This window comes from Ovis aries, chromosome 4, assembly GCF_016772045.2.
Source record: "Ovis aries strain OAR_USU_Benz2616 breed Rambouillet chromosome 4, ARS-UI_Ramb_v3.0, whole genome shotgun sequence".
Lineage (NCBI taxonomy): Eukaryota > Metazoa > Chordata > Mammalia > Artiodactyla > Bovidae > Ovis > Ovis aries.
Genome location: NC_056057.1, coordinates 32,366,386 through 32,387,279, shown reverse-complemented (window position 1 = coordinate 32,387,279; position 20,894 = coordinate 32,366,386). Strand labels below are relative to the sequence as shown.

The following is a 20,894-nucleotide window of genomic DNA, read 5'->3' as shown; positions in this document are numbered from 1 at the left end:
TCGCTTCAGTCGTGTCCGACTCTGTGCCACCTCATAGACGGCGGCCCACCAGGCTCCCCCGTCCCTGGGATTCTCCAGGCAAGAACACTGGAGGGGGTTGCCATTTCCTTCTCCTAAATAAATATTTTTAAAAATGTATCGCTTTAACCATTTTTTAAGTGTACTATTCAGTGACATTAAGTATTTTCAAAATGTGTAGCCCTCCATTTTCTAGAACTTTTCATCATCCTTACTGGAAACTGTTATTTATTAAACACTAACTCTCCATTCTCTTACCCCAGCCTCTTGTAACCTCTATTCTGCTTTCTGTCTGTACCAATTTTCCTACTCTGTGTAGGTCATTTTAAAAAAGTTTACATTATTTTTGGCTGTGCTGGGTCTTTGTTGCTGTGTGAGCTTTTTCTCTAGCTGTGGTGAGCAGGAGCCACTCTCCAGCTGGTGTGTGCAGGCTTTGCATTTTGGTGGCTTCTCCTCTTGCAGAGCACAGGCTGCGGAGCACAGGTTCAGTAGTTGTGGTGCGTGGGCTTAGTCGCTTCAAGGCATGTGGATTCTTTCTGGTCCAGGAACCAAACCTGTGTCTCCTGCGCTGGCAGGCAGATTCTCTTCCATGTGCCTCCTGGGAAGACCCTGTGGGTGTCATTTAAGTGGAATCGTACAATAGTTGTCCTTTGTGTCTGGCTTACTTTACTCTGCATGTTTTTAAGGTTCATCCATGTTGTAGCATATATCAGAATTTGATTCCTTTTTAAGGCAGAATAATACTCCACTGTATGTATGTGTGTAAGTGTATACATACGTACATACACACATATATATGTATTTTATAAATGCATACATATATACCATATTTTGCTTAGCTATTGATCTGTTGATGGACATGAATTGTTTCCACTTTTTGGCCATTGTGACTAATACTGCAATGAATGACAAGTATCTATTTGAGTCTCTGCTTTCAATTCTTTCAAGTATGTACCTAGGAGTGGAATTATGGGATCACATGGTAATTCTATGTTTAATTTTTTGAGGAGCTGACAAAACTTTCCACAGTGATTGTGCATTTTACATTTCTGCAAGCAATGCGCAAGGGTTTCACTTTTTCCACATCCTCACCAATTCTTGTTGTTTTACCTTTCTTGATGATAGCTATCTTAGTGAATGTGAAGTGATATCTCAGTGTCAGTTGATTTGCATTTCCCTAAACACTGGTGGTGTTGAGCATATTTTCATGTACTTACTGATCATTTATGTATCTTCTTTAGAGAAATGTCTATTCTGGTCCTTTGTCTGTTTTTGAATTGAATTGTTTGCTTTTGTTGTTGTAGGAGTTCTTTGCATCATTTAATAATAGCTTTATTATATGTTAAAAAAAGGAATGAGCATCTCAGGGTTAAGATGACAGCTTTAATACATCTATTTAATTTTTCTCCTGCCTAAAACCTTACCAAACCTACTGTAAATGGATTAAAAATTATCATAGGCCCACAGGGCAGGAAGAACAGGGAAAGAGAAAACAATGATCACAGTTTAGAAGCTGGCATGTGAGCAGGTGAGTGGTAACTGAGTGAGGAACCCAAGACTGGCTTTACGAGCTGGTAGTGAGGAAAGTTGCTGAGATCCCTGAGGTACTGGGTGGTTGCTGGCAACAACAAGATGCCTCTGGATCCTGGGGTGAATTGTGAAGGAGGAATGGGGGAGAGCTGTCTGAAAAGTTGGACTTTCTCTCTCACTCCATTCTGCTGGGCCACAGCCCTATCCTATCCCAGCAGGAGGTTAGGAATTACAGGGTGGGTCTGCAGAAGGATCACTTTTGTTGATGAGTTCACAGTGATGATGGTGTGTGGCTGAGACTGACTAATGAGACAATAAATAGGTGTGTTCCTGTAAATGATTCCACTGCAGCCTGGTGCTTTTGGCTCAGCACCTGAGCGAGACCCTAATATACTAGCATAGAGAAAAAAGACAAATATGTCCCAACAAAGGGGAACGCTTTTGTCGATCCACGTGTGCTCCTGTATATGTGAAGTATCTCTGGGGGAATGTATAAGAAGGTGGCAGCAGTGGATGCCTGTGGGTAAAGTAAATTTATGAGTTGGGGCCTTGATGAGAGGGAGATTTTTCACTCTTTACTCTCTTGTGCCTTGAATTTTGTTCCATGTGCATCTATTAATTATCCCCCCAAATGAATTAAGTAAAATACCTTCCCCCAGCCCTAAAATTGTTGTTGTTCTTGTTCAGTCACTCACTTGTGTCTGACTCTTTGCAACCCCATGGACTGCAGCACGCCAGGCTTCCCTGTCCTTCGCCATCTCCCAGAGCTTGCTCAAACTCATGTCTATTGAGTCGATGACACCATCCAACCATCTCATCCTCTGTCTCCCCTTCTCCTCCTGCCCTCAGTCTTGCCTAGCATCAGGATCTTTTCCAATGAGTCAGTTCTTTGAATCAGGTGGCCAAAGTATTGGAGCTTTAGCTTCAGCATCAGTGCTTCCAGTGAATGTTCAGGGTTGATTTCCTTTAGGATTGACTGGTTTGATCTCCTTGCAGTCCAAGAGACTCTCAAGAGTCTTATCTAACACCACAGTTCAAAGGCATCAATTCTTTGAAACTCAACCTTTTTTACTGTCCAGCTTTCATATCTGTACATATATATATATGGATACATATAAGAACATATACATTTTAAACAAAAGTGGCATTGTGTAATGCATGTTACTCTGCAATTTAAGTTTTTCACTTAGAAATACATGTGATAACCATTTAATAACCATTCAATGATTGTTGAACCATTCCTTTTTTTCCCTTTCCTTAATTTTGGTACTATATAATTTCCTAAAATATAATCAGTTTTATTAGTAAAAATATTATTGACCTAAAGTTGTATATGACATATTTTCTTACAGTTTTTAAATCTTTGGAACTAAAGTGATATTCACTCTCTCAACACTGATTGTGTGTGTTTTCTATTTCTTGTTCTGTCTTGACAGAGACTTGCATGCATGCTCAGTTAGGTCAGTCATGTCCGACTCTTTGCGATTCCATGGACTGTAGTCTGCTAGGCTGTCCATGAGATTCTCCAGGCAAGAATACTGGAGTGAGTTGCCATGCCCTCCTCCAGGGGATCTTCCTGACCCAGGGATTGAACCCACAACTCCTATGTCTCCAGCAATGCAGGTGTATTCTTTACCGCTGAGATACCCGGGAAGCTCAACGGAGATTTATATCCTCGAACCGATCTTGAAATTCATCTAGTCTAACATTGTGGGATATTTATTTATCTTTCTAGCTTCTTGAGCTGGATGTTTGTTTTTAATTTTTCTTTGAAATAAAAGTTTTTAGGTTATGACTGTTTCTCTTAGAATGCTCCCAAACCTCTCCATTGCTAACTCAGTGTGGTATCATTTCTCAGACTGTCCTGCTGAAACTTCCAGCAGCTTCTGGCACAGCTGATCACTCTTCCTCCTTGAAACATTTTCCTCTTTTGGCTTCTGGGTGCCACGAAGTTTTCGTCCTGTCACGCTAGCTATTTCATTTCAGTCTCCTTTGCTGTTTCTTCTTTTCTCCTCTATCTCGTAGTGTTGGAGGAGCTCCAGAGCCTAGTTCTTGGTTCTTTTTGCTTCTTTGTTCCATTGGTGACTTCTCTCAGCCTCATGGCTTTGGATGCCATCTATGGCACTTACAATGCCTATGTTTACTTTTTCACTCTAGTTTTCTACACTCAACTACAGACATGTATATCAGTTAGCTTATCATTATTGCCACTTAGATATCTAATGGGAGTCTCAAATTTATCACGTTCAAGACTGAGTTCCTCATCTTTTCCTGAAAACTCCATGTCCTGTTGGTTCCCTCTCTCATTTAGTGGCAGCCTCATTGTTCCAATTGCTAACACCCAAAACTGTGGAGTCATCCTTGACTTCTCTCTTTATCCTATCTCTCTTTGTCAGCAAATGCTGAAGACTTCTCTAAAAACATATCAAGAATACAGCCGCTTCTCACCTCCTCCACTGCTATCACTGTGTTCCAAGCTACAACCATCTTTGCCTTGGTAAATTAGATTAACCTCCACACTGGTCTTCCTACTTTTACCCTTGCCATCCCTATCAACTCTCACAATTTATTCTTAACACAAAGCTAGAGTGATCCTCTTAAACCATAAGTTAGATGTCTTTCCTTTGCTCAAAAATCTTCACACTCTGACCCATTTCTTCCAAGGGCCAGTCCTTGACATACCTGTCTTCTTGTGAATTAGGAAAAAAGGGTCTCTTTTTGCCAGAAAGACACACCTTGGACCAGGTATATGGTTTGGCAAGCAGACATGAGCTTGATTTTAGCATCTACTTACCCTCTTGGCTTGGTACCTTTATGGTCGTACTAGAATGATACAGGCAGCGCTGTAGCTTGAGTGGAGGTATAAGTGAGTAGAGAAGACAGGTTCATTGGGTAAGCTTATGGACCTAGGCAGAGATACTGACATGTCAGTCTCCAGAAAGACTGACATTCCTGGATTTAAACACGGGTGAATGCTGGAGCTATTGTATGTACTTATTTTCAGTCATGTATATTTCATGTAAGTTTCTGAGTCAGACAGTGTAGCTTTGGATCATGATGGTAGTGAGAATGTAGGTTATTCTAGCCATTCTGATTTATGCTCTATTTCCTAGACAGGGCAACAGGAATGATCCAAGTCTCCCAGATCCCAGGTGATGTTAAATATCAAGTGCAAGTGCCCTTGCTGAGATGGTAGAAGGATGCACTCAATCAATCTCTTTCTCTGTCCATTTATTTGTATTGTATATATGTATATGTAAAACAATTATATGGTTTGTGTACGTGTTAATATAAATGATAAGATTCATGTTTTTATCAACTCTCATGAAAAGTTGTAGGATGGGACCGTTAGGTGAGAGTTGTGCCTCCTCCTGAAATAAACAGCACGCTAGGTCTTCACACCTGTTTACTGTCTCTCCAGACGTTCAGGGTGTCAGAGCCATGAACCAGCCCCAGGGGGGCCGAGCTGGCTGCACAGCACGTAGGAAATTGGAAAAACTGGCAGAAGCCTTTGCATGTATAAACTTTTTATCTTCTTTAAGAGAATGTAGGCCTTTCTAATTCTTTTTGAACAGTGACATTATAATTTTCTAACATTAAGCATGAGGATTTTTAACTTTAAAGACAAGACAGGGATTGGGGTGGGTTTTTTAAGTGAGGAGGTGGCATTTTCTCTGAAGGCTGCTCTGGTTCTCTCTCAGTCATCCTAGGAGTGGTTAGTCCTATGGCAGGGAAAGAGGGGACTTTAAAACTAGACAAAGTCAGACAGATTCCAGCTCTGAGACTTACTAGCGCTGGGGCCTGGACTTGGAGGTCCACCTTCATCACTGACAAATCAGATGGCCTCGGGCAATTTACTGATTTTTAAGTTTCAGTTTTTCTTGCCCGTGAAATGTTAGTATTATAATAATATATTCCTCATAGAGTGTTAGAAGGATTAAAGCAACACATGAGCAATGTGTGGCTTGGTGCTAGGATTTAGATTTGACACCCACGGGGCATCCTCATTACCACTGCTAGAGCCTATATTGTCTCCAGCTTCCTCTTGTGGTCTCCCATTTTGAGAGGTGTAACACTGGAAAGAGTGAGTTGCTAGAATGAGTTGCTAAAGTGGCTTATGTGTATAAAAAAAGTTTTTTTCAGTTATGTTTCATTTCTAAGCCCGATCTACATTTGAAGTGCCCTCAAATTCTAGTAGGGTAAGGGGTGTGTGTATGTGTGTGTAAGAAAGAGAGTCACAGAGAAGGAGGAAGGTAGGCTTTAATATACACTAAGGAATTAGTGTATAAACCCCTGGTTTATGAAGCGGGGTACTTTGGGGTTTCAAGAGACTATTGTTTAATTTAGCCCAAAATGCTGAATTATTGAGGACTACTTTATCAATTATTGAATTGTTACTTCTTATACAGATATGGTTAATTTGTGAGTTATATGAATATATTAATACAGTATAACTTTTAAAAACTGAGTATTCCACTACTTATGAACACTGCTATATACTATTTAATCCATCTACTCCTATAGTGAAAACAAAATATTAATAGGAAAGATAAAATTGATAAAAACAAGCAGGTTAGATTGGGTGGTTCACCGAGTTTCTGGGAATATTTTCCCTTCTGAGTGATTCAGGTGGTCAGACACTAGCAAGGTTGTCCAGGCCTTTCTCCTGAGGTCTGCTGTGCAGCTGACTTGCTTTCTCTTCAGGAGAAAATGAGTTCATTATAAAGAGAACAATGTGTGTCATACAGTTTCCAGGAATCTCAAGTGTTTGGCTTAAGGTATTTGTGAAAATAAATAAACACACGTATGCGGAAGTCAGGCTCTGGGAGGTTTTTCCTGAAAATAATTACAAGCCTACAATAATTAAGATTCTTTTGTTCATAAGTAACAGAAATAGACTCTTGATTAGCTTAAGTTAAAAAGAAGTGCACTGGATGGACATAAGATTATCTTTTTCATTCAAGAAATCGTTGACCAGCCCAATCTTGGAAAGCACAGAGACTGAGGGTTCAGCAGCAGGAAGTTTCTAGAACTCTGCTATCAGTGCTTCTGCTTCAGCAAACACTAGTCTCAGTTTCATTTCCAGAGAAATGGGTAGGCCTGTCTTGAGCCCATGTTTGAGTTTATGCTTGGGCCAATCACCTATGGCCAGTGGCATGTCCTAGTTCAGACAACACAGCTGAGTACTCAACACATGTGACCCTGGCAGCTCCTGGAAGAGGTGAGGCAGGCTGCTACCCAGGGGGTTTCTGCCATAGAGTATTTTAACTTTGAGCAACCTTCTTTTTCCTCTTGCCCTTAAAGAACTAGGTGAATTTTTTACTTCACTTTTTTTTTTAATTTTCAGGGGAATTAAATGATTCCTGTTCCCATTCCTGGACACTTGTTCAATGATTTTTGAGAAGTTTTATGTCAGCAATTCTGCCTAGTCAGTCTAATAATAGCAGTCTTTGGGTAGTTCCTCTGGTGATATCCGTTCTTCACCAATTCTTTTCTTACATTTCTCTCTTCTTTTCTTGCTGTTTTTTTTTTTTTTTTTTGCAGTTCTTATGTATAGGTTCTACATTAATTGCCATCTGATTATTACACATCTTTGAATGGCCTGACCCATCAGGTGAAGGGAGTGGGTGGGGTACTGAACTAAGGCAATCTGAAACCTGACTTGGGTTTATTGTCTCAAACATCTTTTCATCAAATCTGCTATTGCCTTTGCCCTGAGAGCTTTCTTCTCAGTTGTCTTCTCTCCTCTGGGATCTTTGTTTTTTTTTTTAGAGGAAATATTCAATAAGAAGGTATTATTTTCTCTTTCTTAAAAATTATGAACTATATAATTCATATTGAAGAATAAATAAGGTATTCTTTATTATTAGACATTAAAGACTAATCATAAAAAAGAATGTTTATATATAAATAGTCATTCCAGGTCTTAGATATACTCTGTGAGTGCTGCACAGAGTACACCATTACCCCCCTGGTGGTAGTAATCATTTGCTGACTCTTGTGTTAATAATTTACTCACTTAAATCAGTTTTTAAAATCACCTATGTATGTATGTATGCCTAAGATTACTTAAAAACATGATTAGTTAGTACAAACCTGGCTAAGTAGGAAAAGAGAACTACATTGCCATTGTTAGAAGGAATCTCCCAGAAGAAAATAAGCTGAGCAGACTCTGGGAAATGGTTTACAGAGACTTCTTCACAGAAGTCTTTGAGCGAAGACATGAATGGGTCCTGAGAAAATCAAAACATCTGAAAAGCGAGGAGTGTGGGCCAGAGATATCCAGAGGAAAAATGGTTGAAGAGCGGACTCTCTGCTTGTTGATTCCAAGCTCATCATGACCAACCCCAGAGCTAAAAGGTAGGTGAAAAGCAATGGTTCTCAAAGTGTGGTTCCTAGGCCAGCAGTATTAGTATCATCTAGGAAGTTGTTAGACATTCCTAGTTCCCAGTCCAGACCTACTAAATAGGCATCTCTGGGGTTGGGGCCCAATAGTCTGTGTTTTAAGAAGAAGTGATTGTTAGAAACCAATGCGATACTGTAAAGCAATTCTCCTTCAATTAAAAATAAATAAATTTAAACGAAAGATGTTAAGAGTACATTGAAAAGACCATAAGGAAAAATAAAAAGTGATCGAGCTGCATGCTGAAGACTGAGATGCACTGGATGAAGCGTATATTCTGCTTATCCTCTTGGTGATAGCTGTAGCATGGAAGGAAAAGGTCAAAACAGGCTGAGTATAGATGATAATAGAAACCGGGCTCACTGGGTGTTTTTTCCTCCACTGAAACGGCAGTACACGGGAGCGGGTAGTATCTGAGGGATGGCAGCTCTCAACATGGCTGTCTTCTGGTGACACTGCATCAACCTGGACTGTTGTCCTTTGACCCTGACGACAGCCCAGGATCTTCTTCTATCATCCTACTTTGAGATTACCTTCAATTCTCTCCTCTTTCCTCTACTCCATATCTTTCCCTTTCTTGGTTTACTCTCTTGCTTTGGTAAAAAAACATTCAATAGTTTCTTCCAAAGAGTGAATGAGATGTAAATTTTGGAGTCCTGGAGTTTCCCAAAACATCTTCATTTTTTTCATGCCTGGTTAATTGGCTGAATTTGGAGGACTGTTGAAGACATGGCTCTGCTGCTTCTCGTTCTTTGGTCATCTTGCTTTTAGTATTGCTGCTGAGAAGTCTAAAGCCATCTGAATCCTATTTTTCTTCTCTTTTGTTTTTTTTGTGTGTGTGACTTGATTTTTCCTCTTCAAAGCATGCAGAATCTTCTCTTTGTCCCCAGAGCTCTGAGATTTCCCAAGAAAATGCCCTCATGCATGTTTTTGTTTTGTTGATGTAGGGCATTTTAAAAATTTTGTTGTGACCCTCTCACTTTGGAACCGTGTTGCAGGGAGGAAGCCAATTCGGACTCCATGTTAGAACTGTTTCTTTGACTTGCTTTTCATTGCTTTTGTTATAATCATACAGAATGGCCTGTCTCAGAGAATCCTGCCCCTCTGCCTGACTGTTAAACTAAAGAGCATTTGTTCAGAACCCTGTCCACATGTAGAGGGCACAAAGGAAGAAATTGACACATCCCCTTCCCCAGGCTTGCCATTCTGGGAGAAGTTTGCAAGACTAATGGCCTTTTTACTTTGCTTCCTCACCGCCTCCCTCTCCCCCAAATCCCCACCTCCACCATCTCTGAACTATAAAAGTGCCTGGTGTCCAAACCCCATAAGATGGTTGTTTTGAGGCGTTAGCCTGCTGTCTTCTCGATACGCTGGCTCCCTGAATAAAGTCTCTTCCCCTGCCTCAACCCCTCCTCTCTTGCGTTCATTGGCCTGTGATGTGGCTAGCAGAGCGACCTTAGACTCTGTAACAAATGTGTATCTTTTAATCCTGGGGAGTCTTCTTGAATTACCTTGTTGATTTCCATCTCTTCATCTTCTCCATCCTCTCTTTCTGTAATTTGTTTGTCTTTTTGTTAATTTATTTGTCTTGAATATTGTACCCCCTTGTGTTTTAGTTCCTGTTGTTCTTAGACTGTTCTCCTTTTTGATAGCTTTACATTCTTCTTTCATGGATGGAATGTCCTCTTTTATCTCTTTGAGGATATTGTTGATATTTTTGAAGATTTCTTCACTGCAAAGTAAATGTTTCCTGAAAATTGCTTTTTTTTTTTTTTGGTGGTGGTGGTGGGGCGAGGTCTCTATCTTCTGTATTGAAGTGATTAAAGTGAAAGTTGCTCAGTTGAGTCCACCTCTTTGCAACCCCATGGACTGTAGCCTGCCAGGCTCCTCTGTCCATGGAATTCTCAGGGAAAGAGTACTGGAGTGGGTTGCCATTTCCTTCTCTAGGGGATCTTCCCAACTCACGGATTGAACCCAGGTCTTCTGCATTGCAGGCAGATTCTTTACCATCTGAGCCACCAGGGAAGCCCCTCTTCTATATTAGAGGTTAAAAAAACTAATTAACAGAAAACTCAATCAAATAGAGTTAGGAGACCAGAAGAGGGAGCTCTCATGCCCTGCAATGCTAGTGGAGCCCATCAGGAAGAAGAAAGTCTCCTTTCCTAAAAAGGATTCAGCCAATGAAAAGCCATAGACTCTGTTTACCATAGCCCTCTCAACCACCTTTTCACCTCTATAAAAGTGTTTTCCTTCCCTTGCCTTGCAGGAACTTGCACATGACTCACCATAATTGCAAACCCCACATTGCAATTCTTTGCTGATTCCAAAGAAAGCTTTCTTTTTTTTTCTATTTTTTTTCTTAAAAACGATTTTTATTTTATATTGGGCTACAGTTGATTTACAATGTTGTATTGGTTTCAGGTATACAGCAAAGTGATTCAGTTATACATATATCTTTTTCAGATTCTTTTCTGCTATAGGTTATTACAGAATATTGAGTCAAGTTCACTGTGCTATAGTTTGTGATCTGGAAACCCATCTTTGAGGAATATGTGGCTGTCTATGTAAGGTCAGCAGAAGTTTCCTTAGATATCTGACTTTGTTGTTTGCTCATATTAAAGTTAACAAAAAAGCTAATTGGAAGCTCTAAGCATGTGTCTGAAGGGCTTTTCATTCTTGAGTTTCACAAAATAATGAATGGGTGGATCACATTTGTTGGAGAGTTCTTGATATTAGTACTTTCACATCTTTACTCTGGGATGGCTAGGCTCAACAATCTACATGACTTTTCCCTTAGCCCTTTCTTCTCTGCCGTTCAGTGGAGTGGAGTTGGGCCTATCAATAGACCAAAAGACATTTCTGCTGTCACACTGTTTATACATTTCTGAAAAACCTTATGTTCTGCAAAAGTCATGCTCTGAAAATAAGGCTTCTGGGGAAAAAAGGGTTAGAACACTATTCATAATTTTGTACTTTTGTAATCAGTACAATGCAAAACTGATAATGAAAAAAAGACAGTAGCACAATGAAATCTTCATGTGTATTTACACCCAGAATCCTTCAGCCTTACACCGAGGTATATAGGTCCTAAAGAACATTTGCTTCTAAGAGAGATTATTTTTTCCTAGGATTTTATATACTGTTAAAGCTTTCTCTTTAATTGTAAGAAATCTGGTAACTTCAAAATGACTGAGAAAGGTTGTTTATGAACTTACACACTTTCTGAATTAAAATATCATCCCGTTAGTTCACACTGTGTTTGAATTAGTTCTCATTAAAAAAAAACATATGGGCACTTCCCTGGTGGTCCAGTGGTTAAGACTTCGTTCTTCTACTGCAAGGGGTGTAGTTTCCATCCCTGTTTAGGGGAACTAAGATTGTGCATGCCACAGGGTGTGGCCAAAAGAAAAAAAATAATAAAAACATTAAAAATAAAAAAAAACATGTGTTATATCTGAGAAGACTGAACATTTCAGTTCTGTGGGCACTTCTGCCTCCAGGACTTGTTTGTCAAACCTAAAGATCCTTGCATAGACCTCTCCTCCACACACTGACAGTTCCTTTAGGGGAAGTAGGTATGTACTTGCACATTCCTCCCACATCTCCATCCAGACTCCCCGGATTTGGAGCAGTGTACTTGTGGGCTGCAGCCATGTTTGTTTCCTTGTTTCACTGCTGATATCATTGCTTTTTTCCCCCGCTCAGATTTTCATTTTTCAGGAAAAGGTTTTCGGGAATCTTTGAGAGAGGGCAGTGGAGTAGACTATATTAATATTACTCCACTGTCTTTACCGAGAAGTCCCCCAGGCGCAAAGGTCTTTGAGGAAGGTAAACTCGAAGTTAGCTGGAATTTTACAGGTTGAGAAGTTTGCTTTAGTCCCAGAGACTTCTGTGGCAAGAGAGGCTGTGAGGCTGGGGTGAATTAGAGGCAGAGAGAGGCATTCTGGAAACAGCAGGTGCTGTGACTATCAATCTGATTGAACTGAGCCTGATTCAGGGTCTGTTTAGAGCACTCTCTTGTTTTCTGTCTTTTGAATCTTAGAATTGTCTAGGAACATAAGAAAAAGCAGATTTCTGACACCTTTGATGCTGGCTAGTGAAAGAAAGTATGTTAGTTGTTCAGTCGTGTCCGACTGTCTGCAACCCCATGGACTGCCATCCTCCTCGCTCCATGGAATTCTCCAGGCAGGAATCCTGGAGTGGGTTGCCGTTCCCTTCTCCGGTGGATCTTCCCAATCCAGGGGTCAAACCCCGGTCTCCTGCATTGCAGGCAGATCCTTTACCCTCTGAGCCACCGGGGAAGCCTGGCTGGTGAAAGAAGGGGAAGGAAACCACTGCGCGGTTTTTCGCATGTAGAGGTGCATGTGGTTCCATTTCTAGTCCTGTTGCATTTCCAAGAAATGTAAATATTCCTGTGACCACTTCATCTTCAGTGGCCCAGTCTAATTAAACTGAACAAATGCTTTAAGAACAAAAATGAATTGTGTCTTGGGTGCTTAACAATTACTTCTGCTTTCTAAACAGAATATTTGATTCTTACAGGAAACTCAATTTTCACTTTTCTTTGTGGCTGTTTTTCACAGAATGGCAATTTCTAAAACCTGAATTAATCTGCCACATACAGAGCTACCTATTATAGCTCTTAGTCTTTAGTGGCATTCCATAGTTAATTATTATTGTACTGGAATAGTACTTGATTTAAACATTTAAAATTTGAGGATATGTTAAGTAAAACTTTAGTTAGCTCAATTGTCAAAATTATTTAGTCTACCAACTCTACTGGAAAACCAGGCTCTCTTGTTTGATTATCTCTGGTCATTTGCCAACATTTCTTTGTGTTTCATTACTTGTGTAGTGGCATGAAACTTAGGCTCTCAACAGAAGTATGTAAACCGTGGCTATTTATTTTTTAAAAAATTGAACAAAAGCTTTATGTCAAGCCCTCATTTCCTAGATATTTAACCTCAGCCAAATCAGGGTTTCTTCAGTCAGTTCAGACTCTAGTCTTCCCCTACCGTCCACACATTCAGGACTGAGAGTCAGTCCAGGAATGCTAAGACTTCCTAAGGGTGGGCTTGAGAGGGCCGTCAGCTGACTGCCCTGAAGTGGTCGCCATCTGTTCTCAAGGTATTGGATATAAATCAGGTCTCCATTCATCAGAAACATTATTGCTCTTTCGTCTGCCCTGTCCTTTCCTAAGGCTTCTCTAGGCTATTCTTACTTGTAACTTTTGGACATGCCTATAACATTTGGATGCTTTTCTCAGAGATATTTGTTAACAAGTAATTCTTACAAGTTTTCCCATCTTATGACTGCTTATCTTTCACAGCTAAGAGAATTTGTATTTCCTCTAGGGGAGGAAAAACTAGATTTTATATAATCATGCATTCTCTCTAGTCTATTTGGTAATATACAGTTTTTGCCATATATGCAAAAGATCAGGCTATTACAACTGAAAAAATGGTTTGCTTTTCGATAGATGCATCCCTCTTTGGAGGTAACAGATGACTTAATGTTCAACTGAGTTGGGGGCAGGGTCATGGGGCAAAAAGGATTTATTAGAAATGAAAAGAATGCCAGTTTAATATATGAAAGTGTTATCTACAACAATTACACTGGGACCTGGAATATATGATTAATATCTATTGTGCATTCTAGAGTCTTAGTTTGCTATTCTATTTTTTCTTTATTAATATTATTTATATGTGTCCTTGTGGGGAAGTAGAAAGCTGGTGGCAGTGAGAGATGGTTCACTCACATGGACTCTGCATGATGGAGATGTGACCTTGCAAGTTTGATTTGGGGTTAAGAACTGGGAGTACGTGATATTAGTACAATAGTCTACTTCCAGGAAGATGGAATAGAGGTACTTTCCCCTATTCCTTCTACTGAATGCAATTAAGACTCTGGATATTTTGTATAAAACAAACATAAGAAGACTCTGCAGAGAGAAGAAGTTGACCAGTCAAGACCTGAGGACATGAGGGATGACACAGTGGTGAGTTCCCTGGATTTTCTTTTTGCTTTGTATGTGTCATACTCAATACTAGATAAGACAGCAACTCAGAAAATGTCAGTGAGTGCAGATAAAAAAAAAAAAAAAAAGGTCCCAAGAAAAACTTGGTCTTTCTAGACAAACAACTAGGGAAGGGACTATCTTGTAAGGCAGAAAACTTGTAGATAATAAACACTAGATGCCAATCAAATGTCACAGAGAAAAATAACATCCTACTCCTCCTTCTCTAGCTAAGACCAAGTAAGGAAGCTAGACTTCCACCCTCATGAGGCTATAGTGAGGCACCCCAAACCCCCTAGTGGAGTGGGGTCAGAGAGCACTAAGCAGGGATCTGGGACTTCCATCTCTTCTAGGCAATAATGAGTTGCCTTCCCTACTCTCATCGCCCCAGCCCTTGTGGTGTCAGTGGACCACATGGGGAACCTGGACTTTCCCTCTCACCTAATAAAAGAAAGTGGCTCTTGTTCTCCCCAGGAAGGTGGCTTCCCAGGTGGCTCAGTGGGTAAAGAATCCACTTGCAACGTAGGAGATGCGGGTTTGGTTCCTGGGTTGGAAAGATCCCTTGGAGGAGGGCATGGCAACCCATTCCAGTATTCTTGCCATAGACATAGGAGCCTGGTGGGCTACAGTCCATAAGGTCACAAAGAGCTGGACACAACTGAAGCGACTTAGCATGCACGCACACGTGCAAAGTAGACTTAGAGCAAAGAAAATCATCATGGGCAGACAGGGACATAAATATTTAATAAAGGGACAAAAATAAATAAAAGGCCCAAGCCTCCAAGAAAGCATGTAATCCCAAGTGTGTGTTCACCATGTCACAGAATTGCAAAGTATAAGAAGCAAAAACTAGTGGAACTGAAAAGAAAAAAAAAAAAAAAGATTCAAGTTGGCAACTTATACACCCCTCTCTCAACAACCAACAGAGCAACTAGAGAGAAAAATCATCAAGGATATAGAAAAACCTAGTCATACCTGTTGATTGGTACCAAAAGGATCTAATTGACGTGTAAAACACTACCTGACACCAACAGAAAACATATTCTTCCCAAGAACTCATGGAACATATACCAAAACAGACCATTTCTTGGTCATGAAACAAATCTCAACAAATTTTAAAGAACTGAAATCCTACGTTCTCAGACCACAATAGTATCATACTAGAAATAGATATCAGAAAGATAATGGATACGTCTCCAGCTCTGGGAAACCAAACAACATACTTCTAAACAATCCATGGGTTCAAGAAGTCTCAAGAGAAATTAACAAATACATTGAACTGAATGAAAATGAAAATGCAGCATGTGAAACTTTGTGGGACAAGCTAAAGCAGTACCGAGAAGGAAATTTATAGTAATGCTTACGTTAAAAAGAAGTACATAGATTGTTTGTGGAAGTTCTTCCTGAATGGCGATACAAAAGAGCAATGGTAGAATAAGAACTGAGCTTTTGTGATCCTGAGAGACCCTACCCCATATGGACAAAGTCACCAACTCACATGTTCTCTGATTAAAGACCTGGGCGTCAAGAGTTGCTGTGCTTGTTAGACATTCTGACTTTGCTCCTGTTCTACATGATTGCTTGCTTTCTGTGTTTTTAAAAAATCCTTGATTAAGAATAAATTGGGAGTTATGTTAGTTAGAATATAGGGCAAACTTCTGTAATGAACATATCCCCAAATATAGTTGAATAAGATAGAAGTAGATTTATTGTGTAATGATCCATTGACTATTGATGGTCCAGTGTAGTGAGTCTGTTCATCTCCATGAGGTCATTTAGCAATCAAAGTTCCATTCATCTCTGCTCCACTAACTTCTAGGGCCAGACTGTCCAGTAGAAATTTCTTCGGTGATGGAAATGTGTCGTATCTGCACTGCCCAATATGATGGCCACTAGCATGAATGAAATTGGGGGCCTTATGTTTTAATTTTTTTTAATCCTAATGAATTTAGGTTAAAATTTAATGCATGCAAGTGACTACTGTGTACCCTGTTGGACACTGCAGCTGTGGATATTGCTTTGTTCTGTGTGATTAAAGCTGATTCACCATAGCATTTTTTTTTTCTAATCCACAAAAAGGTGAAAGACAATGGAAAGCAAGTAATATCTTTTTAGGCAAGTGAAGGTAAGATTACAACATCAATTTACTCACGTTTCATTGGTGAGAACCCAGCCACTGTAGCGAGGGTTCCCAACATTACCCTGAGGTTTGGTGATATTTACTAGGCGGGCTCCCAGGACTTAGTGTACATGAGTCACAGGACTCATATGGCTGTGATTTATTATAGCCAAAGGATACAAAGCAAACTCAGCAAAAGGCAAAGACCTGAGGCGGATTTTGGAGAAATTAAACATGAGCTTCCAATAGTCCTGTTCCAGTGGAGTCACATGGAATGTGCTTAATTCTTCCCACAGTGAGTTGTGACAGTATGTGTCTACCAGGGACATTCTTTAGCAAGTCAGCTCCCCAAGTTTTTAGTGGGGTCCACTTTACTTAGCACATATTGAGATTTTACATTCTTAAAAGGAAAGTAGGTGGTTTGTATAAACTGTATAGATCGCACAGGTTAGGTACTCTAATCCTTTAGGGAAAGTTTTGTATCAGCGTGAGGAACTGTTTACCAGTTAAGGTCTCAGATGCCAGCCAAGGGTCATACTTGTCAGCAAGCTTTTCTAAAGCCTTTTCTTGAGCCTGCTGTGTTCTTTTTTCAGCACAGCCACACCTAGTTGCAAAGGAAAATGGGAAATGTAGCCTCTAGATAGGTAGCCATATGGCTAATCAAACGCAAGAGTGGATTTGAAAGGACAGCTAGTCGTGTCTTATGGAATTAACTACACTTTGCAACTGCACGCATTGCTTAGACTCTGCTCCTTTGGTTAATACATGTGCATCTGAAATAACACATACATTGAACTGTGCTTGGTGCACAGTAAGTGCTCAATAACAGTTAGATTATCATCATCATTATTATTAGTCCATTCTTAGTCTTTTTTGTTTCTCTGTTTTTTAGGCCATGCTGTGTAGCCTCTGGGATCCTGTTTCCCCACCCAGGGATTGAATACAGGCCTCCACAGTGAAAGTGCCAAGTCCTAACCACTGGACCACCAGGATATTCCCAGTCTATTCTCAGTCTTATTATTAGCCTATTTATATGGGTTCATTTATCTTTTCCTTTCTATTCTTAAGCCATCAGAAATTTAGAATTTTACCAGAAGTGGATTCTGTACTGTTACTTTCTTACCAGCTTTCTCTCTTGCAGATTTTGGGGTCATTTTCATAGAATAACCTACACGTCCTCAAGTCCCTAGCCTTTGGTGATCATCCTTTCCTTTAGCATACAAATATAGTCAGTATCTCCATCCCAAGCCAACTACAGGTAATTCAAACTTCTCCCAGATTTTCCTGAGTCTTTTTGATTTTTAAAAAAATTATTAGTTTTTATTCTTGATTTTCTTGGTGGGGTCTTCCATGTCCTGATTGCTGCCTGTCACTCTTGCTTTGAACTCTTTGGTTTCTCTTTGATCACTTCCCTGATCTCCCTGTGTTTTTAACCTTCCATTGTCCATTTTACCCTCAAATGTGCACAGGAGCCTCCCTTCAGTCTTTAGAGCTGGGCTTGCACAAGGCTGCCATATATTTGCTTTATGTCAGTGAATAAAACTCATGGAAGATTTATGAGTAAGGGAGAAGATAAATGAAAATTTGATACCTGACATCACAATGTCTGAAGTTCTTTTTAAGACACACACCTTGACGTGCTCCTTCTCATCTTCTCTTGTTCTTGCTCTTCACCTCTCTAGTACTGTCTGCCCTGTTGCTGAAACCCACTACAGAAAAGCAGATCTCTTATAGATATTCTCTATACTACATGGTATAGAGGTTTAGAGCCAAATCTCCTCAACCCATGCCACCAGATGAAGAAAAATCCCTCAACATTTAAAAAAAAATAGAGAAAGCAAACAAAAAAACCTCAAAAAATTCTAAGAAAATTTCTCTTTATCTTTTTGTTATATCAACATTTTTATTTAATCCAACCTTCCTGATTTTTCATTTTTTTCATTGCTTCAGCTCTATTTATACTACTTTCTTCTTTGTGCTTCAGTTATTTATAGTTCCTTCAGTTCCTCCAAAATGTTCTCTCCAGCCTCTGAGCCTTTGCACATGCTGTGCTCACTGCTTGAAACACCTTTCCTACCTCTCCACCTGGCTGAATCCTGTACGTTCTTTTGTTGTTGTTGTTCAGTGCCAAGTCATGTCTGACTCTTTACAACCCCATGGACTACAGCATGCCAGGCTTCCTTGTCCCTGTCCATCTTCATACATTCTTTGGTATAAGCTTGTCCCTCACCATCTCCATACATTCTTTTAGTATAAGTTTCAGTTCAGTTCAGTTCAGTCGCTCAGTCATGTCCGACTCTTTGTAACCCCATGAATCACAGCACACCAGGCCTCCCTGTCCATCACCAACTCCTGGAGTTCACTCAGACTCACGTCCATCGAGTCCATGATGCCATCCAGCCATCTGATCCTCTGGCGTCCCCTTCTCCTCCTGCCCTCAATCCCTCCCAGAATCAGAGTCTTTTCCAATGAGTCAACTCTTCGCATGAGGTGGCCAAAGTACTGGAGTTTCAGCTTTAGCGCCATTCCTTCCAAAGAACACCCAGGACTGATCTCCTTTAGAATGGACTGGTTGGATCTCCTTGCAGTCCAAGGGACTCTCAAGAGTCTTCTCCAACACAACAGTTCAAAAGCATCAATTCTTCGGTGCTCAGCTTTCTTCACAGTCCAACTCTCACATCCATACATGACCATTGGAAAAACCACAGCCTTAACTAGACAGACCTTTGTTGGCAAAGTAATGTCTCTGCTTTTGAATATGCTATCTAGGTTGGTCATAACTTTTCTTCCAAGGAGTAGGCATCTTTTAATTTCATGGCTGCAGTCACCATCTACAGTGATTTTGGAGCCCCCAAAAATAAAGTCTGACACTGTTTCCACTGTTTCCCCATCTATTTCCCATGAAGTGATGGGACCAGATGCCATGATCTTAGTTTTCTGAATGTTGAGCTTTAAGCCAGCTTTTTCACTCTCCTCTTTCATTTTCATGAAGAGGCTTTTTAGTTCCTCTTCACTTTCTGCCATAAGGGTGCTGTCATCTGCATATCTGAGGTTATTGATATTTCTCCCGGCAATCTTGATTCCAGCTTGTGCTTCTTCCAGCCCAGCATTTCCCATGATGTACTCTGCATATAAGTTAAATAAGCAGGGTGACAACATACGGCCTTGACGTACTCCTTTTCCTTTTGGAACCTATCTCTTGTTCCCTGTCCAGTTCTAATTGTTGCTTCCTGACCTGCATATAGGTTTCTCAAGAGGCAGGTCAGGTGGTCTGGTATTCCCATTTGTTTCAGAATTTTCCAGTTTATTGTGATCCACACAGTCAAAGGCTTTGGCATAGTCAATAAAGCAGAAATAGATGTTTTTCTGGAACTCTTTTGCTTTTTCCATGATCCAGCGGATGTTGGCAATTGTGGGGCCTTACGTGGGAAACCTTAAAAAAAAGGGGCTAGCTTTTGCTGTTGGAAGCCAAGACGGCGTAAGGTGGAAGAGATAGAGGTGTGGTCTATGTTACAGTTTTTGATTGGCTCTCTTGACTTCCACACGTGGACAGTGCGTGATTACCATAGACTCCTGTTAAGCTCACCACGACTTGACCTTATATGCATATTATAATTTGACCTTTAACGTGATTGGTGCAAGTATGGGAGGTCCCTCGCAGAACCCCCTTGCTTGCCTATATAAACCAAGAGTTTGTGGCAATAAAGCGGAACTGCTCAGATGGAACCCGTGTGGCCTTTGATCGTCTCTAGCTCACTGAGGGGCTGGTTTGGCGGACAGCACACTGAGGGGCTGGTTTGGCGGGCAGCAGGCCCACCTCTCCTCGGGACCCCTCGGCTTTGCTGAGGGAAGTTCCACTGCCTCTCTCTTTCTGCGGAGCGCCCTCCGCAGGCAATTTGATCTCTGGTTCCTCTGCCTTTTCTAAAACCAGCTTGAACATCTGGAAGTTCATGGTTCACGTACTACTGAAGCCTGGCTTGGAGAATTTGAGCATTACTTTACTAGCATGTGAGATGAGTGCAATTGTGTGGTAGTTTGAGCATTCTTTGGCATTGCCTTTCTTTGGGATTGGAATGAAAACTGACCTTTTCCAGTCCTGTGGCCACTGCTGAGTTTTCCACATTTGCCGGTATAATTTAAAATGTCATTTATTCTGGTGAGTTTTTTCTGAACTCTATTTTAGATTAGATTCTCCTACTTTGTGTTCTCATAATAGCTGTATTAGTTTCCTAGAGCTTCTATAACAAATTACCGCAAACTCTGGCTTAACACAACACAGATTTATTCTCTCACAGTTTTGGAGGATAGATGTCTGCTGTCAAGGTGTGAGCAGGGCTGTCCTCTCTCTACAGGCTCTGGAGGAGGATCCTTCCGTGCCTCTTCTGGTGGTTGTCAACAATCCTTAGCGCTTGGTTTGTAGATGTATCTCTCCACTGTCTGCCTCTCTTCACATGGACGTCTCCCCTGGGTGTTTTTATGTGTCTCATGACTTCCTCTTGTCTTCGTTACCTCTGTAAAGATCTTATTTCTGAGTAAGGTCATATTCACAGGTACAAGGGTTAGGACTTCAATGCCTCTTTTGGGGTGGGTGGGCTACCTACTCATAACAGTAGCATACATACGTGGCATAGTAGTTATTTCTTTAAATTGTTTTCCGTAGACTGTAAGCTCCCTGAGAGAGGAGACCTAGTCTGTTTTGTTTATCATTATATGTCCTGGGCCTAGCAGAGAATCTGGCCCATTGCAGAAGCTCAGAGAGTATTTGAATAAATGAAAACCCTTAAATTCAAAATTATCTGGATTTTCCA

The 20,894-nt window shown here is 40.6% G+C and overlaps 1 long non-coding RNA gene across 2 annotated transcripts in view; it reads left to right on the top strand.

The window, feature by feature from the left end:
- The first annotated feature begins 7,412 nt into the window (after positions 1–7,412).
- The window catches only part of LOC105610700 (uncharacterized), a 174,382-nt gene continuing 160,900 nt past the window's right edge, over positions 7,413–20,894 (top strand). The window contains exons 1-2 of one of the 2 annotated variants that reach the window (XR_006059608.2): positions 7,413–7,908; positions 17,228–17,344. This is a non-coding gene — a long non-coding RNA (uncharacterized LOC105610700). The remainder of the gene's footprint in view (positions 7,909–17,227; positions 17,345–20,894) is intronic. The other variant, XR_009600339.1, reaches the window with a different exon arrangement.